Source organism: Elephas maximus, chromosome 2 (assembly GCF_024166365.1).
Source record: "Elephas maximus indicus isolate mEleMax1 chromosome 2, mEleMax1 primary haplotype, whole genome shotgun sequence".
Classification (NCBI taxonomy): Eukaryota; Metazoa; Chordata; class Mammalia; order Proboscidea; family Elephantidae; genus Elephas; species Elephas maximus.
The window spans coordinates 235,250,152-235,277,072 of NC_064820.1; the positions used below are offsets into that span (position 1 = coordinate 235,250,152).

Below are 26,921 nucleotides of genomic sequence, written 5' to 3' on the forward strand. Positions count from 1 at the left end.
TCGTAGCGATAGGATTTACAACATATAGGGAAATCACATCAGAAGATAAAATGATAGACAATTGTACAATCATACAAGGGAATCATGACCTAGCAAGTTGGCAGATATTATGAGGGGACACAATTCAATCCAGGACAATGTTACACCCCTTAACTCCTTAGGAATTTAGGGAATTTCCTATAAACTTTTAGGAGCTAAAAACGCTTTTTTTTTTTTTTTTTTTTTTTGCTTTTATTGACTCTTTTTTTATGTGCCTCTCTTCATCCAAACTGTATAGCAGGAACACTTTCTCTATATACATGAGGTCTTGGGTCTGCCATCCTTCCATCTCTTGCTCTGTGCATCCCTCTGTTATACATTGGGCTTTTTTCCAACCTAAATCTTTATGATTTTCTTTTTCTTTTCTGACACTTCCTTAAGCACTACCATCACAAACAAATTCCTTTCTTCCTAATGAAAACTGATTGAAACATCAAGCTCCAACACTAGATTCTAGTTTTTCCTAAGTGTTAACTCCCACGGCGATGTCTATATTTTAGTAGATGACCGAATGTTGTTTAAAACAACAAATATTATGTTTGTTTGTTTTTTTCTCATTCACCCCAAATAATTGGTTTGTTAAGTGAATTGATTAAATAATTACTCTGGCAGGTAGGGAAAGCTCTGATTAAAGAGAAGTAGAGGAGGATGATTCATGGGGATGCTGGTGAGTGGGAAATAAAAGTCTCATTAGCGGACAGGAATTATTGAGCAAAATTAGAGTGGTGATTTTGACTCCTAGGGTCCCAAAGGACAGAGTAACGAGGAACGCTGGGATTTATTAAACCCTTCTGCTCTCTGATCACTCTATGCATTCTGTGCACACTTTAGTATGTTTACCAGGCCCTCCATGGATTCTCTCTTCTATTATTCAGAGAGGAAGAAAGGAAGATGACCTGCAAATGCGTAGAATATGTATTCTACAGATCTAGAACATGTTCACTTACATGAAATATTCTCTTTACTCTTTGATTCTGTGATCTACCCAAAGCTACCCAAGCAACAACTTGATCAGTTTCTTAGTCAACTGACTCAAGTTAGTTAGTATGAGTTTTCTCTGATATTGCTTGGCTGATTACAGGGACTCCATCTTTATTTGTTTACTTTATTTATAAATTTTCAGCCATGTCATGTCATTTTAGCCATTACAATAACATTAAGAACATGGCCAAATATCCAGGATCAAATTGATCAGGGAATTAATAATTGCTCAAATCCTGCTAGTTATTTTTTGAAGTATAAATCCATGTATGCTGACATCCTCCTTTCAAACCCGGAAGAAATACAATAAAATAGTTTACAAAGTTAACTCCTTCATTTAAGAATAAAAGTTTCTATTAATCAATATACCTATGAAATTTTCACACTACTTCAAACAACGAATTCTTCCCTTTTCATATACTAAATTATTAGTAAAAAGAAGATGTCAAATTATGTTTGCTCTGTTTTAAGTAAGTCTAAAAAAAACCAAGTAGGATGGAAGTGATTATGCTTCAGCTATTTTGTCATTACCTAATAATGCTTGGGAATAATGGCATTACAGCCACACTTTTCATAAAATTTAAGACTCTTTAATTTCCAGAAAATGGCTTATTCTTGTTTATGTCCTTAGAACAATGATTTGATTCTCCTGGCTTTAGCTACATGATGTAATAAACACTTTTCTATCAAGTTACCAATTCTCATGGTCCTCATTTTCTTTCTGGGCCCTAGAGGGAGATTGAAAAATTTGAATAAAGCATTCCTACTGCAAGCCTCATTAATGACACTTTGGGTTCAGAAGTTCAGGAGTTCCCTGGGGCCTAGGGCTGCTGATGAATCCAGACTACCCTCAGAGTCCCTTTCCAATGTTTCCTCCAGAGAGATGCACCCCTTCTCTGGTCACCATAAACCCCCTCTGCACAAATATTGTGGTCCATTGAATTTATAGATGAATGGGGTAAGCTGGAGAGAGGTACCTCCAGTCCCTGCACATCTGGAACTGCCGCGGGCTGGAGTGCCTGTGCGTGCCCAGGAGGGGAGAAGACATTTCACTAGCTTAACACCTGAGGTCTTCCAGCTAGATCTACACCTTCTGCCTCCTGACATTAATGGCACCTCTCAACATTCAAATCAAAATGGTGAGTCAGTTTCTGGATTTATAGGCTCAATACAGAGTTTAGCACTTGTTGGTAGCCTTGTTCAATGAAAAAGCCATGTGGAGTTCTTTCAAAGGAAGAGAAAAACAGAAAATGTTTTTTGGAAAATTTATAGATTATGACACACCAAGACACACATGTATATACATACATACACATCTCAACTCAGGTTATTCAAACATAACAAATATAAAGTTTACCACTGTGAAATTAGGTTTCAAGGATGAAATACAAAGTACTGAGTAGACAAAATATAAGAAAACAAAATATTTTGTTGCTGCTGTTAAGACTGGAGCTTGTTAAGACTGAAGCATGAATGAGATTTGAACTAGGTCTAAACATGTGAGAGAAGACTGTTACATTCTAAGGGAAAGGAATAGAATGGTCAAAGACAGAGGCACAAGAGGGAGGCATCATTGGAAGTAAAACAACAAAAAGCTGTTTTATTTTCTGAAGTGAGAAAGCTGTACTAGAAATGATGAGGAATAAGTTAATAAGCTGCAAAGATTTGGAAGGATGTGATTGTTAGCAATTATTATTAATTTCTGTCTCAGATATGGAATAAATTGTTTCACATCAAGAATGCCCACATCAAGCTTTTCTTGCAGATTTCTGAGGCTATCATACCCTGAGTCCAGCAATTGGATCAATGTAAGTTCCTGTAACAGAGTGACATTGTAGTTATGTTTTATGAATCTGTAACATTTGGAAGCGACTCAACTGCAATGGGTTTGATTTTGGTTTTTTGACAGTGTTAAATCATGCAAAAAGGCTTAAGATAAGAAAACTAAACCTACTTACTCCCCTTAAGGGATTTAATAGAGTGAACAAGACAAGCAAATAATATCTATAATAAGATGAATGCCATAGTTGAGGGGGTATAAACGTCAATAAAGGGTTCATAGAAGAAGCTAGGATTGTAAGAGAAATTTGAAATATATATTTAATCAATGTGTATGATGTTAAACTTCTCTAAAAAGAGAATAGGATAAAGATCATAGAAATGGGAAACACCATACTACAGATTTAAATGACTGAACCCAAATGTTATGTGTGTAGGACAAAGCGTAGGATTGTCATTAATATGTTAAGAAATTTGGATTTTATTTTTTAATAAGGGTCAATATGAGTAGGCATTCAACTTGAGGATAATGGGGGTTTAAGATGTTTCATGATGTCTTTAGTATATCCTAAATAATTTTAAAGAGTAGAAAATGAGATCTGAGATGTTTCATTAAAAAAAATGATATTGGGAAGGTTATCATCAGCCTCATGTGGGGAGAGATGGGGGACTAACAGCTGGTGACTAGAAAAATCTGGACTCAACGCCCACTCTGAAAACATTGATCCTGTCTCCTTTCATCCTGCCATTATACCCACACCTTTCATAAAATTTAAGACTTTTTAATTTCCAGAATTAAAAAATGCTTTGGAAATTAACTAAAACATGTAATCATGTAAATCCTACTTCATCACCCATTCCAGCCACTGAAATAGGACATGTCACTGACTTACAGTTTGTGTTGAACTGTGTACCTGAGGAATTGATGTTCACACTGTTGAATCAGAGTTACAGAGAGAACATATAGTTTACCTTGTGATTCACTGTGGACACACACGCACACTTGCAAATACACAAACAGGCAAATATTTTACAATAGTACCTTCATACTATCTGCCTTTCCATGCAATACCGTGTTTAAAAAACTATGCGTCATCAGTCATTAAATTGATTTTTTTACCTTTTCATGTGCCACCTCTCCTGAGGAGGAACCCTGACTTAGTATTAGAAGAACTTAGTTCTCTGCAGTTTGACGTTTAGTAATAGCTTATGTCATGAGGAGGAAATGTTTCCCCTTCTGTCAAAGAAAAAATTGCACCGACAAAGTGAAAACATGGCAAAAAAGGCTTTTATTCAAATGGAAGTTACAACGGAGGGAGAAAGAATAAAGGAAGGAAAGAAGGGAGGAACACTGTAATGGGGCAATGAGACCACCGCAGTGGGGATAAAGATACTAGAACTGTATCTATACTCCAACTCCCCTGAGACCTACACTGGGAGTTTTTTAAAAGAAGCTCAGGGGGATTGGGTGAATGATGTACTGAGGTTGCAATTAGTGCCGTTTTGCTCAGGATGCTTTCTTTTTTTACGCTAAGACTTCTTGGATACTAGGAGACCTGGGAGGAAGGAGAGGAGAAAGTAAGAAAGGAGAAACTAAAGTTAATTCCAACAGGGTACATCTTTAAGTCTTGTTTAGTTATTTGCAATAAGCCCCACTGTTTTCTGGAACATAAAAGGTTGGGGGATTTCTTTAACAAAGGGCTCTGATAAAATTCAACTTTTATCACTGGAAAAGAAAGAAGTGAACTGCCACATTAATTAGTAAATCAATTAATTGCTCATTTTTTTTTTTTTTTAATTGAGCTCCTACTCCGTGCTAAACTTTTGCTGTTGTTAGTTGCCTACGTTATGCAGGTGACACAACCTTGCTTGCTGAAAGTGAAGAAGACTTGAAGCACTTACTAATGAAGATCAAAGACCACAGCCTTCAGTATGGATTGCACCTCAACATAAAGAAAACAAAAATCCTCACAACTGGACCAATGAGCCACATCATGATAAACGGAGAAAAGATTGAAGTTGTCAAGGATTTCGTTTTACTTGGATCCACAATCAACAGCCATGGAAGCAGCAGTCAAGAAATCAAAAGACGCATTGCATTGGGTAAATATGCTGCAAAGGACCTCTTTAAAGTGTTAACGATGTGACCTTGAAGACTAAGGTGCGCCTGACCCAAGCCATGGTATTTTCAATCACATCATATGCATGTGAAAGCTGGACAGTGAATAAGGAAGACTGAAGAAGAGTTGATGCCTTTGAACTGTGGTGTTGGCGAAGAATGTTGAGTATACCATGGACTGCCAGAAGAACGAATAAATCTGTCTTAGAAGAAGTACAACCAGAATGCTCCTTAGAAGCAAGGATGGTGAGACTGCGTCTTACATACTTTGGACATGTTGTCAGGAGGTATGAGTCCCTGGAGAAGGACATCATGCTTGGCAAAGTACAGGGTCAGCAGAAAAGAGGAAGACCCTCAACTAGGTGGGTTGACACAGTGGCTGCAACAATGAGCTCAAGCGTAACAACGATTGTAAAGATGGCACAGGACCAGGCAGTGTTTTGAAACCGACTCGACGGCACCCAACGACAACAACAACAACAGCTGCCTTTGAGTCAGCCCCACAATGGGATCAGATCTTTGTGACACACTGGGTTTTCACTGGCTCATTTTCAGAAGTAGACCTCTAGGATGTCAGTTTCGCTGAAACTTTTTCAGCATTGTAGCAACAATCAAGCCTCCACGCTCAGAGGAGTAGTGACTACACATGAGGTGCATTGACCGGGAGTTGGATCCAGGTGTCCAGCATGGAAGACAAGAATTCTACCACTGAACCACTACTGCCGTCATGTTAATAATAGTCCAAATCTATAAGATAAAAAGCTGGATATTACCCAGTCTTTCCTCTCAGGAGGATACGAACTTCAGAAGGTGGTCATAAATTCATAGAAAACTACAGTAAAGTTTCCCTCATGCAAGAATAGATGTACAATTAGGTTAAATATAAGGGTATTTACAGTAGGTGTAGTAGGTGTTTACAAAATGTAAACTGGGAATGGTGGGGGCGCTATAAATGCTGAACTATAATTCTCACAAGGACCTCCACACAGAGAGAAGACAATTGATTTATTCCTTCCAAAGTTTCAGTTTGGATAGAATGTATCTGCACCTTCTCTACTCCATTCGGAAAGTGAAGGCATTTTTGTATTTCATGTGAGAAACCCATTTCTTCCATGGATGGAGGCTTTTGCCAGCATGTAGGGCTTATGGATGCCCCATCCCAGAGCCACAATGGTAATATGAGAGCTCCACTTGTTGTAAGAGGACAGATGAAAAGGCGTCTTGGTTTAGAGCTGACATGGGGTGAAACATTAGCATCAACATTCCCTTTAAATTGTCACAAACATTCCCATGAGGAGATCATTCTTACCCCTCCTCTCCACAATGCAGCTAAAAACATCAAAATTCAGAAGGAGATTCGAATGCAATTTATACTCAAAATAAAACTCATGCCCCTTCACTGAATTCAGCCTTATTTTCAGCTGCTTAATCTGTTTTCTGTCATTTCACAGGATGCTCAAATTCACAAACATGAAGTGGTGCATCAGTTTTTTTTTTAAACACTGGAGTAATTATGGTGATTAAGAATTTGTTTCAGTCTTCTTTCCTTCCTGTATTCCTGATTTTCTGCCTTCCTGCCTTCATTCATTCTTTTTGTTTCAATTTCTTAACTAAAAAAAAAAGGGGGGGAGTAATGGCTGAAAAAGAAAGAAGAATGCCAAAGTTGATAGAGTAGTATTTCAATCAATTCAAGAAAATCATTTCTAGAGAAATTTCCTAAATATTGTACTATATTATATTACATTATATTTGCATGCATATATGTACTTCTTAATTTAAAATCTAATTCATGTTATTATTATTACTTTATAAGGAAGGGAGTATGTAAAAATCAAAGTCTACACTAACCTCCATCTCATTCCCTAGAAGTGAGTCTTTTTTTCAGTTTCCAGTGCATACTTCCAGATACCGTCTCTACATTGTTGTTGTTACGTGCCATTGAGTCAGTTCCGACTCGTAGCAACCCTATGTGCCACAGACTGAAACACTGCCCAGTCCTGTGCTAGGCTCACAATTGTTGCTATGTTTGAGCCCATCGTTGCGGCCTCTGTGGCAGTCCATCTCATTGAGGGTCTTTCTCTTGTCCACTCATCCTGTATTTACCAAGTATGATGTCCTTCTCCAGGGAATGATCCCTCCTGACAACATGTCCAAAGCATGTAAGGAGCATGCTGGTTGTACTTCTTTTAAGACAGATATGTTCGTTCTTTTGGCAGTCCATGGTATATTCAATATTCTTTGCCAACACCAAAATTCGAAGGTGTAAATTTTTCTTCCATCTTCCTTAGTCATTGTCCAGCTTTCACATGCATATGATGAAATAGAAAATACCATGGGTTGGGTCAGGTGCACCTTAGTCTTCAAGGTGGTATCTTTGCTTTTCAACACTTTAAAGAGGTCCTTTGCAGCAGATTTACCCAATGCAATGCATCATTTGAGTTCTTGACTGCTGCTTCCATGGCTGTTGATTGTAGATACAAATAAAATGAAATCCTTGACAGCTTCAATCTTTCCTCTGTTTATCATGATGTTGCTCATTGGTCCAGTTGTGAAGATTTTTGTTTTCTTTATGTTGAGGTGTAATCCATATTGAAGGCTGTGGTCTTTGATCTTCATCAGTAAGTGCTTCAAGTCCTCTTCACTTTCAGCGAGTAAGGTTATGTCATCTGTATAACGCAGGTTGTTAATGAGTCTCCTCCAATCCTGATGTCACATTATTCATATAATCTAGCTTCTGAGATTATTTGCTCAGCATACAGATCGAATAGGTATGGTGAAAGGATACAACCCTGATGCACACCTTTCCTGAATTTAAACCATGCAGTATCCACTTGTTCTGTGGAAACAACTGCCGCTTGATCGATGTACAGGTTTCTCATGAGCACAATTAAGTATTCTGGAATTCCCATTCTTTGAAATGTTATTGTTTTTATATATGTGTATACACACACACACACACACACTTATATATATATATCTATATTGTCTTAGTTGAATAACGCAAGTGGATAGCTTTAAAAAAGATAAATTTATTTTCTCATGGTCTAGTAGGCTACAAGTGCAAATTTAAGGCAACAGCTCCAGGGGAAGTATTTCTCTGTCGGCTCTGGAGAAAGTTCCTTATCATCATTCTTTGCTTGGTCTGGGAGCTTCTTGGAGCAGGAACCTCTGCTCCTGGCACTGCTTTCTTAGTGGTATCAGGTCCCCTTGTCCCTCTGCTTGCTTCTCTCTTTTATATCTCAAAAGAGATTGGCTTAAGACACAATTTAGTCTTGTAGATTTGATCAACATAACTGCTGCTAATCTCATCTCATTAACATCATAGTGATAAAATTTGCAACACATAGGAAAATCACACCAGCTGACAAAATGGTGGACACTCACACAATGGTGGGAATTGTGGCCTAGCCAATTTGATACACATGTTTTTGGGGGATACAGTTCAACCTATGACTTGTGTATGTATATAAAAACATATATATTGAGAAGGGTTAACCTAAAAATATTGAGAAAGTGTTATATATATTGAGAAAGGGTTAACATCAGGCTATAGCCACGAAAGCCCAACTTGTCTGTAAGAATCTACAGGACTTCAAATAATAAGAACTAGTATAGAGTGTTCTAACTGGTTCAATGGACTGTGGATGTGTGTACCAAAACTAAATAGCAATTTATCCCAGGAAGAGTTAAAGATCTACCCAATACTACACATATGCCACATTAATAAATAAATAAATAAAATCATATGACAGACCCAAGACCCTTAAGCCAAGAGACCAAATTGTTAGAAAAGAAAAACAAGAAAAGGTCACCCAATCATGATTTTAGTTCTTTGCCTTTACTTTAACCAATCAAAATCTTTAAGTAACTTACTCATAGGTAAGTGCTGCAATGATTATAAAGGGTGTGTTGAAAAACGCTTGCTCATAATGAATCAGCACCTGTCAAAATTATGTAAAAAGGACTTATACTTCCTTGGATTTTGGTCTGTTTATAGCCTGAGTTCTTGCAGCCTGTTTCCCATTTTATATTCTGATATGTCACAATAAAAATCTCTGTGTTGCAGAAGGTGTTAGAGAAACTTGTTTCACTACAAATATATATATGTATATTTATATCATGGATTGACTTTTGCCCCCCCAAAATATGTCTACCAATTTGGCTAGGCCATGATTCCTATTATGGTGTGATTGTCCACCATTGTGTTATCTGATATGATTTTCCTATGTGTTATAAACCCTATCTCTATGATGTTGATGAGATGGAATTACAGAATTCATGTTAATGAGGCAGGACTCAGTCTACAGGATTGGATTGTGTCTCTTTTGAGATATAAAAGAGGTAAGTGTGAGCAGAGAGGCATAGGGACCTTATACCACCAAGAAACAAGAGCCAGGAGAATGGCACATCATTTGGACCCAGGGTCCCTGCACTGAGAAGCTCCTTGACCAGGGAAGATTGATGGCAAAGACCTTCCCCTTGAGCTGACAGAGAGAGAAACCTTTACCTGATGCTGGCGCCCTGAAATTGGGCTTGAAGCCTGTTAGACTACAGGAAAATAAATTTCTTTGTTGAAGCCATCTACTTGTGGTACTTCTGTTATAGCAGCCCTAGATATCTAAGACTATATATATTTATATATAATCAGAACATGGAATATAGAAAGTATAAACTTAGGAAATTGTAAGTCATCAAAAATGAAATAGAATGCTTGAATATAGAATCCTAGGCATTAGTAAGCTGAAATAGAATGACGTTAGCCATTTTGAGTCATATGATCATATGATTTACTATGCCTGTAATGACAAATTGAAGAGGAAAGGCTTTGCATTCACTGTCCAAAAAGAACATTTCAAGATCTACCTGAATTACAAGCTGTCAATTGATAATATTCATAAGGCTAAAAAGAGGACTAGTTAATGTGACTATTACCCAAAATTATGTACCAACCACTAATGCCAAAGATGAAGAAACTGAAGATTTTTAACAATTTCTGCAGTCTGAAATTAATCAAACATGCAATCAAGATTCATTGATAATTACTGGTGACTGCACTTCGAAAGTTGGAAACAAAAATAAGGATCAGTAGTTGGAAAATATGGCCTCGATGACAGAAACAATGCTGAAGACACATATTAGAATTTTGCAGGAGAATGACCCATTCATTGGAAATACCTTTTTTTAAACAACATTAACAGCGACTGTATTTTTTTCTACAATTAGAACAATTCCACGAGAACCAAAATATGACCTTGAGTATATCCCACCTGAGTTTGGGCACATTGAAAACCAAGGATCAGATGAGTTGTGGGATGACATCAAGGACATATACGAAGAAAGCAAAAAAAAAAAAAAAAAAACATTAAAAAGACAGAAAAGGCCAAAATGGGTGTAAAAGGCGACTCTAAAACTTGCTCTTGAATGTAAAGTAGCTAAAGCGAATGGAAGAAATGATGAAGTAAAAGAGCTGAACAGAAGATTTCAAAGGGCAACTCGAGGAGACAAAGTAAAGTGCTATAATGTAATGTGTAAAGACCTGGAGTTAGAAAACCAAAAGGGAAGAACACACTCTGCATTTCTCAAGCCTAAAGAACTGAAGAAAAAAATCCAAGGCTTGAGTTGAAATATCAAAGGATTCTACAGACAAAATATTGAACCATGCAGGAAGCATCAAAAGAAAGAATACACGCAGTCACTGTACCAAAAAGAATTGGTTGACTTTCAACCATTTCAGGAGGTACCATATGATCAAGAATCAACGGTGTTGAAAGAAGAAGTCCAAGCTGCACTGAAGGCATTGGTGATAAACAAGCCTCCAGGAAATGACAGAATACCAAACAGATGCAACCCTGGAAGTGCTCACTCCTCTATGCCAAGAAATTTGGTAGATAGCTACCTGGCCAACAGACTGGAAGAGATCTATATTTGTGCCCATTCCAAAGAAAGGTGATCCAATAGAATGCCGAAATCAGCGAACAATTTCATTAATATCCCATACAAGGAAAATTTTGCTTAAGATACGTCAAAAAGATTGCAGCAGTATCTCAACAGAGACCTGCTAGAAATTCAAACTGGATTCAGAAGAGGAATTAGAAGGAGGGATATCATCTCTGATGTCAGATGGATCTTGACTGAAAGGAGAGAATACCAGAAAGATGTTTCCCTCAGTTTTACTGACTATGCAAAGACATTCAACTGTGTGGATCATAACAAACTGTGGATAACTTTGTACAGAATGGGAATTCCAGAGCCCTTATTTGTCCTCATGCGAAACCTGTACACAGACCAAGAGACAGTCTTTTGAATAGAACAACTGGATACTGCATGGTTTAAAGTCAGGAAAGATGTGTGTCAGGATGGTATCTTTTCACCATACTTATCCAATCTGTATGCTAAACAAATAATGTGTGAAGCTGGACTGTAGGAAGAAGAATGTGGCATCAGGATTAGAGGAAACTGATTAGCAACCTGCTTTATGCAGGTGACACAACCTTACTTGCTGAAAGTGAAGAGAGCTTGGAGCACATAGAATGAAGATCAAAGACTACAGCCTTCAGTATGAATTACATCTCAACGTAAAACAAAAATCCTCACAACTGGACCAATAAGCAACATCATGATAAACAGAGAAAAGTTTGAAGTTGTCAAGGATTTCACTTTACTTGAATCCACATCGACACCCGTGGAAGCAGCAGTCAAGAAATCAAACAATTTTTGCATTGAACAAATCTGTTACAAAAGACCTCTTTAAAATGTTAAAAGGCAAAGATGTCACTTTGAGGACTATGGTGTGATTGACCCAATCATGGTATTTTCAATTGCCTCATATACGTATAAAAGCTGGACAAAAAATAAGGAATACTGAAGAACAACTGATTTCTTTGCATTATTGTATTAGTGAAGAATGTTAAATATACCACGGACTTCCAGAAGACTCAAGAAATCTGACTTGGAAGAAGTACAGCCAGAAGGCTCCTTAGAAGTGAGAATGGCAAGACTTTGTCTCACATACTTTGGACATGTTATCAGGAGGGACCAGTCTCTGGTGAGAGGGACATCATGCTTGATAAAGTAGAGCGCCAGCAAAAAAGAGGAAGACCCTCAACAAGCTGGATTGACACAGTGGCTGCAATAATGGGCTTAAATATAGCAATTACTGTGAGGATGGCACAGGATCAGTGTTTTCTTCTGTTGTGCATAGGGTTGCTGTGAGTAGGAACAGACTCAATGGCATACACACACACACACACATATATACACACACGTATAGTAAGTGTAGATGTAGGCATGTGTATATACATATGCCTATTCCTATTTTGTACTGTTAAAAAATAATTAAAGCACCAAAATATGTAGGGTTTATTTGAGTAAATATTCTGTACCCATACAAGGAGATCATTTCACTTCTAAAAAAAACTAATGGCTTAATGCACAGTAGTTACAATAATGCTTTTAAGGAAAAAAGGAAACAGAAAAAAATAACCAATAGCTAGACCTGTCTCTCCAAAACCCTCTGGGTGTGTTTGAACTGCCAACCTTTGGGCTAGGAGAGCTTAAACATTTGTACTCCTAATTCTTTACTAACAGAATTTTATTCTCTCACAGTTTAGGAGGCTAGAAGTCCAAATTCAGGGAGCCAACTCCAGTGGAAGGCTTTCTCTTTCTCTCTGTCAGCTGTGGGGGAAGGTCCTTGTCATCAATCTCCCCCTGGGTTTAGGAGTTTCTCAGGGCAGGGATCCCAGACCCAAAGGACGTGCTCAGCTCCTGTCTCTTCTTTCTTGGTGATAGAAGGTCCCTTTCTCTCTGCTTGCTTCTCTCTGATTTTATCTCTTGTAGATACATCCTACCCCAATCTTACGTCATTAACATAACAAACATAACTTAATCCTCTTTAACATGACCTAATCCTGCCTCATTAGCATAATGGTCAACTCACGCCCAAATGGGACCATAACTACAGGCACAGAGACTAGGATTCACAAAATGGAGGACAATCAGATCACAAATTGAGGACAACCACACAATACCGGGAATCATGGTCTAGCCAAGCTGACATTCCACATCTTGGCACCTCAAAATTGATGTCCTTGTCATATCTAAAATGCATTTACTCCATCATATCATCCCAAAAGTCTTAATTCAAAGTCCTAAATCTCACCTTCTGCAACATTTCTCTTCATCTGTGAACCTATGAAATCTAGAATAAAAGTCATTTGCTTCCAAAGTACAATGGTACTACAGGCACAGGGGGGCATTTCCATTACAAATGGAAAGACGGGATAACAGGCACCAAGCAACTCCAAAACTCAGCGGAGCTGGACCATCTGACCAACAACCCTACCTTCCAGACGTGGGTGTTCTTCCCACCCTCTGAATTCTGGCTGGAGAACCCTGGCCTTCAGCTTTGCCTTCCAGTGCCACTGGGAAGGTAACTCCATTCCCTTGGTTCTGGGCAGCCCCATTCTCCCAGTCCATCTGAGTGGTGACCCCACCCCCTTGGCCCTGAAAGGCCCTGTGCTTTTGCACCTTGGTGATGGCAACCCCACCACCTCAGCTTTGGGCAGCAACCGTGTTCCCATTCCCCTTCTTCTCTCTGCTCACTTCTCTCTGCTTTTCTCTCTTGTAGGGTGGTAAAGAGAGTTGACTCAAGATACATTCCACCCTAATCCTACCTCATTAACATAACAAACATAACCGAATCCTCATTAACATGACCTAATCCTGCCTCATTTACATAATGACGCATGCTCCCAAAAAAGGGCCATAACCACAGGCATAACTAACTAACTAACCCGTTGCCCATCGAGTCGATTCTGACTCATAGCAACCCTATAGGATAGAGTAGAACTGGCCCATACGGTTTCCAAGGAGCTGCTGGTGGATTTGAACTGCCCACCTTTGGTTAGAAGCCAAGCTCTTAAACACTGTGCTACCAGGGCTCCAACCACAGGCATAGAGTGTAGGATTTACAACACATCCCAAAATGGAGAATAGTTAGATCACATAAAGGAGGACAATCACACAATACTGGGAATCATGTCTTAGCTAAGTTGACACATATTTTGGGTTGGCACAATTCAATCCATGACAGCTAGTGACCTTTGTAATGTTCCGATACATTCAGAAAAAAAAAAGGAATCTGTCAATTCCTGTGGGTTAGTTTCTCTCTTTTAACAGTAGGAATTCAGTTCACGAAGGTGTGGTTTTAAATCATTTCTATAACTATAAACATAGGCATTGTTTCCAAGTATTTACAATGCCAGAATGAAGATTCTTTAGGATGTGTATTCACATATTGGGGGGCATAATAAATACGAGACATATTTCTAGATGCAGAACTAATAGGTCAAAAATGGAATTTTATATTTTTTTAAGGCCAGGTGTTTCTTCTTTTTAATACCATTATACAATGGCAAGAAATATGTATATTTTAAATGTTGATCTTTTATTTTTTTAAGATCCCTCCAAAGATACTATTCCAGAGTAAACTCACAACAGTTTGGTAGAATATGCTCTTTTCCCCACACTTTTCCCAGTCATGTATATTATGAAGTTTTTCAATATTTATCTATTTAAAATTTGAATATCTTTATATATTAATCTTTATAGTCTTAATCATCAGTGAGAATATTTCCAGTGTTTATACGTTGCATTTTTTTTTTTTTTTGTAAATCATTTGTTTTTTCTGTGAACTGCCTCTTCAACTTATTAACTATTTTTCTTTGGTTTCATCTTTTTGTTACTAATTAAAAAAATTAAAACTAAGAAAGGTAGACATTCAATTGTGACACTGAATTTCTAGCATTGCCAAACTTTAGAATTTGTTAGTAGTGCTTCTTTAAATGCAGATTCTTTTGAAATATGCGTTTTTTTGTATTTTGTTTCATATTTTTTTTAATTTTCTTGTGACGAAAGTATACATACCGAAACATATACCATATCAATGACCCGTAAATATAAGATTAAGTGACACTGATTACATTCTTCAAATTGTACAATCATTATCACTATTGTTGTTCAAGTCACACCAACATCATTAACCTACACTTGATGCCCACTGAGAAAAATTCTTCACAGATGTGTGAGAATTGGAGCCTTGGTGGTACAGTGGTTAAGAACTTGGCTGCTAACCAAAATGTTGAATTCAAATCCACCCGCTGCTCCTTGGAAACCCTATAAGGCAGTTCTACTCTGTCCTATAGAGTCTCTGTGAGTCAGAGTCCTCTCAATGGCAACTTGTGTGTGTGTGTGTGTGTGTGTGTGTGAGAGAGAGAGAGAACTACAGTTTTCCTGATGAGTTCTACCCAAATCCAAGATTTGGGAACAAACAAAAAAAACCTGTTATGCTTTCTTATAGTAGTTGTCATTTTTTTTCAATATTTAAGTATATAATTTATAATTTGTTTTGGTGTAAGTAGTGGAGTAGAGATCCACACTTTTTGCCCCGTAAATGACTAGTCAGTCACCAAATTATGTTTTGATTATATTTTCAATATATGTTTGGATATTTTTTGTGAATCATTTCCTCTCATTGGACTTTTTCTTCACCACCACCCTCCCCCCCCAAACCCCTTGCCCCTTTCAGAATTGCCTTGCCTAGTCTCCTGGGCTTGTTTTCCCATTCCTTGTTTGTATAATACAACGGCTTTATTTATCCTACATAACAACTTTTGTGCTTAAAGTTCTTCCATATTAAAAAGCAAATCTCAAAATATATCTGTAAAATAAGTAAGCCAGGCCTGATTAGGTGAGAAAACTATGAAAAACCAAATGAACTTTCCAAGATTTCACAATTGTGTAGTGTTGGACAAAGGATTGGACCATTTAAGTTTGGGACTGTAGAACAAGATGTTTTATTCTATTTCTTTATATTTGTCTCTAAGACTTGTAGTTTATCTCCACAAACATGGTTTGCTTTGAATGTGGTGAGACGTGTCTTTAGGATCAAAACTTGGTAAAGAGTTCTACATATAATGGATATTTCCTACATTCTGTTAATTGATTTGGAGTCCCTCCGTGGCATAGGGTCACTATGAATCTGAATCGACTCGAAGGCAACAGGTTTGGTTTTTCTTTTTGGGTGGCCTAAATGGTTAAGCACTTGGCTACTAACCAAAAGCTTTGCACCTCAAATCTACCCAGAGGCACCTCAGAATAAGGGCCTGGTGTTTTACACCTGAAAGGTCACAGCCAGTGAAAACCCTAAGGAGTGCAATTCTACTTTGACACACATGGAGTCGCCATAAATTGGAAATGACTCTATGGCAAGTTTTATTGTTTCTAATTAATCAATTACTTGGGGACTTCATTTTGGGTCTCTGAGGTTTCTGCACGAGTTTAAGAACTTGGGTCTCTTGGAGAATAAATGGTTTGCCGTGACAAAATTTATCTTTCCCTTTCTTAAAATGAGCAATATCACCAGTGGTTAGGATATGACAATGCTAATCCAGATTTCCTGGGTTCAAACATCAAAGCTCTGTACCTGCACCTTCCTAGATATGGCAATTTACTTGTGTATATGCCTCAGTTTTCCTTTCTGAGGATAATAATAGTGCCAGTTCAGTATTATTGTTGTCAGGGTTAAATGAATAAATAAATGTAAAAAACTTAGAAGACTGCCTTGCTCAAAGGAAGCGCTCCCTTAATGTTGGCTGTTGTTGCTATTGTTTTTGTTATTACTAATATCATTATTTTTGTCTTCAGGTACAGTAGAGATGATGGATGTAACCAATAACAGCCCCCAAAGCCATTTCATCCTTTTGGGGTTTTCTGACCATCCCCATCTGGAGAGAATCCTTTTTGTGGTCATCTTGATTGCCTATCTCCTGACCCTTGTGGGCAACACTACCATCATCCTGGTGTCCCAGCTGGACCCTCACCTCCACACTCCTATGTATTTCTTTCTCACCCACCTCTCCTTCCTGGATCTCAGTTTCACTACCAGCTCCATCCCCCAGCTACTCTACAATCTTAATGGATATGACAAGACCATCAGCTACACTAGTTGTGCCATCCAGTTCCTTCTATGCCTGGGTCTGGGTGGTGTAGAGTGTCTGCTCCTGGCTGTCATGGCATATGACTGCTTTGTTGCAGTCTGCAAACCCCTACACTACGTGATCATGATGCATCCTCAGCTCTGCCTGGGTTTAGTATCTCTTGCTTGGGTCTGTGGGGTGGCCAACTCTTTGATTATGTCGCCAATGACCCTGTGATTATCCCGCTTTGGGTACCGCAAGGTTGACCACTTTCTGTGTGAGAAGCCAGCCTTGATTTGGATGGCCTATGTCAACTCAGCTGCAGTTGAAGGCATTGCCTTTTTTCTGGCAGTAGGCATCGTGCTATAACCCTTGGCTTTTATCCTAGTCTCCTATGGCTACATCGTGAAGGCTGTGTTAAGTATCCAGTCAACCTCAGGGAGACATAAAGCCTTCAACACGTGTGGCTCCCATCTCACTGTTAGTCTCACTTTTCTATGGAAACATCATCTACATGTACATGCAACCAGGAACCAGCTCCTCTAAGGCCCGGAGAAAGTTCCTAACCCTTTTCTACAACATTGTCACCTCCCTCCTAAACCCGTTGACCCATACCCTCAGAAACAAAGAGGTGAAGGGGGCACTGAGGAGGCTAATGCTGGGTAACAGGGGGATAGGAAAGGAGTAAGGGCATCTCCTACCTATGAGCCAAGCCTTGACCACAATCTCCATTATGGGCCATTGATGGTGCCCGGAAGTATTGGATCTGGTCTTGGCCTGTGACTCCTCCCTTATTTGTGTTTTCTTGGGTCTCTAAAAGACTTTCAGTTCTGAAATAATACATCTCAATGTGTGAACTGCACAACACATACCACCCCACTATACTCCCTAGATGGTTAATAAAGAGGTCCAAAGAGCAAAGGGAGAAAACTTGTTACAAAGGTGAGTTTCCACCAACATATACCAGAGTGCCAAGTAGGAAACAGGTTTCTTAATCAGACACTTTGGTTTGTTGTTTAATTCATTTGCAGCATTCTGGATGTTTTTTTTTTGTCAGAATGATCATAAATCTTCTACCATCGCTGATCTCAACATGGACTAAGTGTCCCTTTTACATGGTAGCCATCAAACATTGGAATTCACCAAAGTTTGGTGTTTTCTACTTCCTGCTTTCTCATCCAAAGCCTTTCATCAAGTCTTACTATTTATTTTCTACCATTCACCATTAACATCTGGAACTTCTCCCATTCTCTTGTCTCAGATTCTAGATAAACTAAGAAGTTAACTTATAATAATGATACATGGGTCATTAACATCTGAAAGTATAATTATTTCTCAGGTATATTTTATTTTTTTAGAGAGAAGGACCTCATGTTTGTTAAGTTTCAGCTATGTGCCAGGTGCCTGTGATTCATCTGCTTTTCTCAGCAACTGTCTCAGGTCAGGATGATTACCATTATCTTCATTTTACCCACTTGGGACGTGAGATTTCCTCAAGGTGAACTGATCGAGGAATTAACTCCAAGTTCTGATTCCTAGTTCCTGCTGTTTTTACTGCTTAATGAATATTAAAAAGAATAAAAACGTTTAGCCATTCGATAAGTAGCTATCAAAGATACTTTGGGGTCTAAAGAGCCTGTGTAGCCCCCATTACTTGCATAACACAGTGCAGAGCTACTTCCACTTCTTGTGCAAACAAATCACCTAGAGTTCTCATTAAAATACAGATTCTGATTCATTTCCTCTGTGGTGGGGATTCTGTTTCTACAAAGCTCCCAGTGGATGACCTTGCCACTGGTCCTCAGACCGCACTTTGAGGTTCAGGTCCAGGAAGTAGATGATCCAACACTTTCTTTATGAGCATCCAGAGGTCAGGTAGATTCTGCAAAAAGCCGAGTTAGCACTCATAAACCAAGGGGGAATAATGGGCAGGAGGGAATGAAAAGCCTGGCTGAGGGGGATCTGTTCTCAGTTTCCTCCATCCCACAGTCTCTTCCTTTCCACCATGGCCTGTATCTATCCTGCCTTCCTAACCCCGTCTCCCCTATACCTCACCTGGGAGAATACTTGCTCAAAGGGCACCAGCCGCTTGAGGTCATTGTGGACGAAACGGCCACTGAAAGAGAGTTTCCTGTGCTCCAATTTGACTCTGGTCTAAACATTCAAAACTGTTCTTTTAAATAAGTAATGATGTAGGTGGACTGATGGTGATTAAGGGTGTGAGGGTTACCTGTGTTGCAGTTACAGTTTTCTCCTGAGTTAAGAAAAGGAAAGAAAAGAAAAAAAAAAAAACTCCACAATGGTTCCTAGTATAGACAACTGCTAAAAAGTCCCAACCAGTCCTCTTGGACAGAACTCATAGGAAGACCCAAGTGGATCCCATGATGCAGCCCTCTGGGCCCTGAAGTTGCCAGTGTTCCTTCCATCTGAAAAAATGCTCCAGAGAGAATACAAAAGGCTTGCCTAACTCTGAGGTACGAAAGTCATTGTTTTTCAGAGCGGCGAGTGACGCTTTCCCTCTGGATCATCCTCTTAACCTGTCACCAATAAAAATTGTTCCTCTGAAATTGTGTAAGAGACTTGACTCCCCGTGTCTAAACCAGGATAATATTGACTTTGCCTGAGCCCTGTCTTCCCAGAAGATCATGGCATCTAATAAATACCCCTCCCTTTTGTGTCCTAGGAACAACTAACTGCAGTTAAAAAAAAAAAAAAAAACACCCTTCACCATATAACTCAGATAAACCCTCTCTCCTCTCTCCCTCAGGACTCCTATAAGACTTGCAGATGACTCCCTTGTTTAATGGTTCTGTAAATCCCCGGGCCCATTCTTTTTCTTTGGGATATTCCTTACTAAAGAATGTTCTCTCTATTAAATAAATAAAACAATCTGTTGCCATCGAGTCGATTCTGGCAATTCCATGTGTTGCAGAGTATAACTGCTTCATAGGGTTTTCTCGGCCATAATCTCTAGGAAAGCAGATTGCCAGATTGCCAGTAGGTTCAAACCACCAACCTTTGTGTTAGTAGTGGAGCACAAACTGCCTGGATAAAATTGTCCCCTCAATTGTGGGGGACATTTTGTCTTTCATAGCCATGTTTTCTACACCACGTTAAAGAAAGGCAGTTTAAAATAATTTCGGAATGAATTTGTCATTTTTTCTGGTAAATTCAGCATTCTTGTTATTGAGTTTTTAACTTTTTAAATTTCAACCACTTTTATGTGTATAAGCCAATGGCATTAATTATGTCCCCCATCTTGTACAACCATCACCCCTGTTTCCAAATATTTCATCACCCTTAAAAGGAACTCAGTAACCTTAAGTAGTACCTCTCCATTTCCGCCTTCCTACTTGCCTCTGGTGCGTAGTGGTTAAGTGCTATGGCTGCTAACCAAGAGGTTGGCAGTTCAAATCCACTAGACGCTCCTTGGAAACTCTATGGGGGCAGTTCTACTCTGACCTATAGGGCCGCCATGAGTCGGAATCAAGGGCAGTGGGTTTTTGTTGGTTTACTTGCCTCTGGCAGGAGCCCTGCTGGCACAAAGGTTAAGCACTTGTCTGCTAACCAAAAGGTGGGAGGTTTGGACCCACCAGACACTCTGTAAGAGAATTGCAGCCCAGGAAACCCTATGGGACATTTCTACTCTTTCTGTGAGTCAGAATCAACACAATGGCACACAACAACAGCAACAAAAACCTACCTCTGTTAATAATAATAAACTTTAGTCTCTATACATTGCCTATTCTGGATATTTCATATAAGTGGGATCATAAAATATACGCCGTTTTATGTCTCACTTATTTACTCAGCATAGTATTTTCAAGGTCCATCCATATTGTAGCATGTATCAGAATTTTATTTCTCTTTGTGGTTGAATAATATTCCATTGTATGTGTAAACTACGTTTTATTTATCCATTCATCCATTGATGGACACTTGGGTTGTTTCTAGATTTTCGACTATTTTGAATAATTCTGTAATGAACATTGGTGCACAAGAATCTGTGCACCTGCTTTCGCTTCTTTTGGGTATACACCTAGAAGTGGAATTGCAGGGTCAGATGGTGGTATTATGTTTAACCTTTTGATGAACCACTCACACAGTTTTCACAGTGGTTTAACTATTTTATAATATCATTAACAGTGGTTGAGGATCCAACGTCTCCGTATCCCCACCAATACATTTTATTTTCTAATTTTCTGATAATAGCCATATTATACATGAGCATGGAATATCCTTCCATTTAGTAAAGTCTTCTTTAATTTCTTTTAAGGATTTGTGTGTGTGTGTGTGTGTGTGTGTGCTTTACGTGAAAGCTTACAGCTCAAGTTTATTTCTCAAACAAAAAGTTATATACGTATTCTTATGTGGCACTAGTTGCAATCCTTATAATGTGACAGTAACTACCCCAGACTGATTTCCAAAGTGTTTGTACCATCATTTTACATTCCCACCAGCAGCGTATGTGTTCCAGTCTCTCCACAGCCTGTCCAGCATTTATTATTCTGTGTTTTTTGGATTAATGCTAGCCTTGTTGGGGTGAGATGGTATCTCATCACAGTTTTGATTTGCATTTCTGTAATGGCTAATGATCATGAGCATTTCCTCACGTATCTGTTAGCTGCCTGAATGTCTTCTTTGCAGTGTCTGTTCGTTTCCTTTGCCCATTTTTTAATTGTGTTATTTGTCTTTTTGTTGTTGAAGTTTTGTAATATCTTATAGATTTTAGAGATTAGACCCTTATTACATATGTCATAGCCAAAATATTTTTCCCATTCTGTAGGTTGTCTTTTTACTCTTTTGGTGAAGTCCTTTGATGAGCATAAGTATTTGATTTTTAGGAGCACCCAGTTATCTAGTTTCTCTTCTGGTGTTTGTGTATTGTTAGATATTTTTTCTATTCTGTTTATGGCATGTATTAGGGCTCCTAGCATTGTCCCTATTTTTTCTTCCATGATCTTTATCATTTTAGATTTTATATATATGTCTTTGATCCGTTTTGAAGTAGTTTTTGTGCATGGTGTGAGGTATGGGTCTTGTTTCACTTTTTTGTGGGTGGATATTCAATTAGGCCAGCACCATGTGTTAAAGAGACTGTCTTTTCCCCATTGAACAGAACGTGGGCCTTTGTCAAACATCAGCTGCTCATACGTGGATAAACTTACACCCAGATTCTCAATTCTGTTCCATTGGCCTATGTATCTGTTGTTGTACCAGTACCAGGCTCTTTTGACTACTGTGGTGGTATAATAGGTTCTAAAATCAGGTAGTGTGATTTGTTCTTCTTCTTCAGTAATACTTCACTTATCTGGGGTTTCTTCCCCTTGCCATATGAAGTTGGAGGTGTGTTTCTTCATCTCATTAAAAAATGTCATTGGAATTTGGATCGGGACTGCATTGTGTCTGTAGATCACTTTGGGTAGAATTGACATTTTCAAAATGTTGAGTCTTCCTATCCATGAGCAAGGTATAATTTTCCAAATATGTAGGTCTCTTTTGGTTTCTTGCAGTAGTGTCTTGTAGTTTTCTTTGTATAGGTCTTTTAGGTCTCCAGTTAGATTTATTCCTAAGTATTTTCTCTTCTTGGGGGCTATTGTAAATGGTACTGATTTGGTGATTTCCTCTTCAAAGTTCTGTTTGTTGGTGTAGAGGAATCCAACTGAATTTTCTATGTTTATCTTGTATCCTGATACTTTCCTGAATTCTTCTAGTAGTTCCAGTAGTTGTCTTGTGGATTCTTTGGGGTTTTCTGCAAATAGGATCATATCATATGTAATTAGGGATATTTTTACTTCTTCCTTATCAATTTGGATGACATCAATTTCTTTAAATTTCTCTGGCTAGGACCTCTAGCACAATGTTGAATAAGAGTGGTGATAAAGGGCGTCCTTGTCTGGTTCCTGTTCTCAAGGGAAACACTTTCAGACTCCTTCCATTTACGATGAGGTTGGCTGTTGGCTTTGTATAAATGCCCTTTTTTTTTTATTATGCTAAGGAATTTCCCTTCTATATTCCTAATTTGCTGAGAGTTTTTATCATGAATGGGTGTTGAACTTTGTCGAATGCCTTTTCTGCATCAGTTGATAAGATCATGTGGTTCTTGTCTTTTGTTTTATTTATGCAATGCATTACATCAATTGTTTTTCTAATGTTGAACCATTACTGCATATCTGGTATGAATCCCACTTGGTCATGGTGAATTATTTCTTTGATATGTTGTTGAATTCTATTGGCTAGAATTTTGTTGAGGATTTTTGCACCTAAGTTCATGAGGGATATAGATCTGTAATTTTCTTTGTTTGTGGTGTCTTTACCTGTTTTGGTATCAGGGTTATGCTGGCTTCATAGAATGTGTTTGGGAGTATTCCATCCTTTTTTATGCTCTGAAATATCTTTAGTAGTAGTAGAGGTGATCCGACAGAATTCAGAAATTAACCAAGAATATCATTAATGTCACATCCAAGTAAAATTCTTTGAAGGTTATTCAAAAGCACTTGCAGCAATACATTGACAGAGAACTGCCAGAAATTCAAGCCAGATTCAGAAGAGGACATGGAACCAGGGATATCATTGCTTATGTCAGATGGATCTTGGCTGAAAGCGGAGAATATCATAAAAATGTTTACTTGTGTTTTATTCACTGTGCAAAGTCATTTAGCCGTGTGAATCATAATACATTATGGATAACATTGAAGAATGGAAGTTTCAGAACACTTAATTGTGCTCATGAGGAACCTCTACTTAGACGAAAGGAGGCCGTTTGAACAGAGCAAGGGAATACTGCACGGTTTAAAGTTAAGAAAAGTGTGGGTCGGGCTTGTGTCCCATCACCACATTTATTCAATCTATTTGCTCAGCAAATAATCAGAGAAGCTCAACTATATGAAGAAGAACGCTACATCACGACTGAAGGAAGACTCATTAACAACCTGACGTATGCCGATGATACAACCCTTTATCTGAAATGGATCCCTTCCAGTTGGTTGGCCAGGTAGCTGTCTTTCAAATTTCTTGGCGTATACCTGTGAGTTACTCCAGCGCTGCATCTGTTTGTTGAAACATCTGAATTGGTATTCCATTAGTTCCTGCAGCCTTGTTTTTCCCCAATGCCTTCAGTGCAGCTTGGATTACTTCCTTCAGTACCATCACTTCTTGATCATATGCTACCTCCTGAAATGGTTGAAGGTCAGCCAAATCTCTGGTACAGTGACTTGGTGTATTCCTTCCATCTTCTTTTGATGCTTCCTGAGGCATTTAATATATTCCCCATAGAATTCTTCAATATTACTACTTAAGCCTTGAATTTTTTCTTCAGTTCTTTGAGCCTGAGAAATGCCAAGCATATTCTTCCCTTTTGGTTTTCTATCTCCAGGTTTTTGTACGTTTCGTTATAATACTTTGTCTTCTCAAGCTGCACTTTGAAAACTTCTGGTCAGCTCTTTTACTTCATCATTTCCTCCTTTTGCCATAGCTATTCCACATTCAAGAGCAAGTTTCAGAGTCTCTTCTGACATCCATTTTGGTCTTTTCTTTCTCTCCTGCCTTTTTAAAGACCTCTGCTTTCTTCATGTATGATGTCCTTGATTTCATTCCACAGTTCATCTAGTCTTCAGTGATTAGTGTTTAATGAGTCAAATCTTTTTGTGAGATGTTCTCTAAATTCAGGTGGGAAATATTCAAGGTCATACTTTGGCTCTTGTGGACTTGTTTTAACATTCTTCAGCTTTAACTTGAACTTGCATATGAGCAATTGATGGTCTTTTTTGCAGTAGGCCCCTGGCCTAGTTCTGACTGATGGTATTGAGCTTTTCCATCGTCTCTTTCAGCAGAGGTAGTCTATTTGATTTCTGTGTATTTCATCCAATGAGGGTCACCTGTATAGTTACTGTTTATGTTGTTGAAAAAGGTATTTGCAGTGAAGAAGTCATTGGTCTTGTAAAAGTCTGTCATGCAATATCTGGCGTCATTTCTATCATGAACGCCATATTTTCCAATTGCCAATCCTCCACATTACAATTGCCAATAATTATCAATGCATCCTACTGGCATGTTCAGTCAATTTCAGACTGCAGAATTTCGTAAAACTTTTCAATTCCTTCATCTTTGGCCTGAGTGATTAGTGTGTAAATTTAACTAATGTTTGTATGAACTGATCTTCCTTGTAATATCACTGACAGCATTGTACTTCAGGATTGATCTTGAAATGTTCTTTTTGGCAATGAGTGTGATGCCCTCCCTCTTCAATTTGTCATTCCTGGTGTAATAAACCATATGATCGTCTGATTCAGAATGGCTGATACCGGTCCATTTCATCTTGCTAATGCCTAGGATTATTGATGTTTGTACATTCCATTTCATTTTTGGTGACTTCCAAGTTTCCTAAACTGGTTTCTGTACTCAAAATTCTAGTTTATTTTTTGTCGTTGTTGTTTTTTTGTTTGTTTTTTCTGTTACTTGGCTGTAGTTATGGTTTGGGAAGTAACCAGAAATTGTGGTATATGTCTGGAGAAGGTTTGACACCCTGGGTTTAGTATTGGTGTCCAGGTGATTGGAAGAGAACATCCTCAGGCAGGGGATGAGGAGCTGCATTCTCTGGCTGTGGATTATTGTGGGAGATCAGGGTATTCTAATATCAACTCAAATGTTATGATCAACTCAAATGATACCATTCCCATTATTTGGATTGTACTCTCTTGCAAACAAATATCAATTTTCATGCAAGGCCTCTAAACTTTACAGTCAATTTGCATTGTGATTCACCAATGCACTGAATCTGACTTTACATTTGGTTTATCTAAATTACGATATGGGTTCTTCCAAGGCAGGTATCTATGGCCTCTGGTGCTCTATCCATACAGTGAGCTGGAAAGCTGTAGTCCTGAGATTATGTTATTTCTAGTATGTAGGTAACAGCCACCTAGTCCTTGCTCTCTTATTTCTCACTGTAATAACAAGTACATTGACCCCTAAAATGCTGTTCTCTATAGATAATTGATGCCAGACAAGACAGATAATATATTTATTTACTGTTTGAACATGAATGCTATGAAATTTCAGTGGCCCATTATCCACTATCATTGAAGTCATTACTACCTTCAAATATAATCGGATCCAAAGATCAGACTTATGCTTATCATTCACATACTTCTCAGGCACTAGTTCCAGTAACATGTTTAGAATACATCAGAATTCAGGCAGAAAAACAGAAACCACTCAGTGCATGCCTAATTTGGAAGTTGTTAATATAGAGATGTAGAGGATACTGTAAAAGCTGAGCGATCCAAATAAAAGAAGCCAGCACCAAAACTTTAAGGTTTAAGCACACATAGTTGTGGTTATCAAGAGCTCCTTAGGGAACTGCTAAAATTACCAAGTAATTTTGCGATCTTTCACCAAGTATCTCAGTCAGGAGCAGAAAAACTTTTCCTAAAAATTCTCAATAAACTGAAACCCATATCTTCCCAATTGCTTGTTATTATCTTAGAGAATCTTTCCCAATTTTCCAGTGAAGGTATTATTTCTGTATCTTTTGGGATAATAGTCACTTGTGCCACAAAAACATTGCATTGGGTGTGGGGGCCCCAGCTTAGAGCAGGAGGAATTGTCATACCTCTTGCTCAGTCCTGGCCCCCTGGAGGAGGACCTCTATTTTTATTTCTATCACTTTCTTCTTTCCAAAGGAGGAGTCTGATGATCTCCAAGCTTGGACTGTGTGACATGCCTTCTCAGTGGCTTCCCTAATCGTGATTCCAGGACATAACATCATCATCAGTTTATCCTTCCACTGGCGATGTACCTTTGCAATGAAATCATCAATACTCTTATGTGCCAGGGAAATGACCTAGACCAAGGTTTCCACAGTGCTCAAAGCTAAAAACCCATGCTCCCATTCCCACCTGATGCAGTATGATCATTGCCTGGTCCTCATTTTCCCATGACTTGGTAGTAATGCAAGGCATATCCTATAGCTAGGCGGTTCTATCGAACATTTAAGGACAATTACCGTTCTTTGTTCATAAAATCTT

At 38.5% G+C, this 26,921-nt stretch overlaps 1 protein-coding gene and 1 pseudogene across 1 annotated transcript in view; one reads left to right on the plus strand and one right to left on the minus strand.

Annotated features, from left to right (window-relative positions):
* Positions 1–26,921, minus strand: part of LOC126068652 (proliferation marker protein Ki-67-like) — a 251,704-nt gene that overhangs the window by 59,652 nt on the left and 165,131 nt on the right. The window lies entirely within an intron of this gene.
* LOC126070705 (olfactory receptor 2W3-like) lies at positions 16,636–17,581 on the plus strand (annotated as a pseudogene).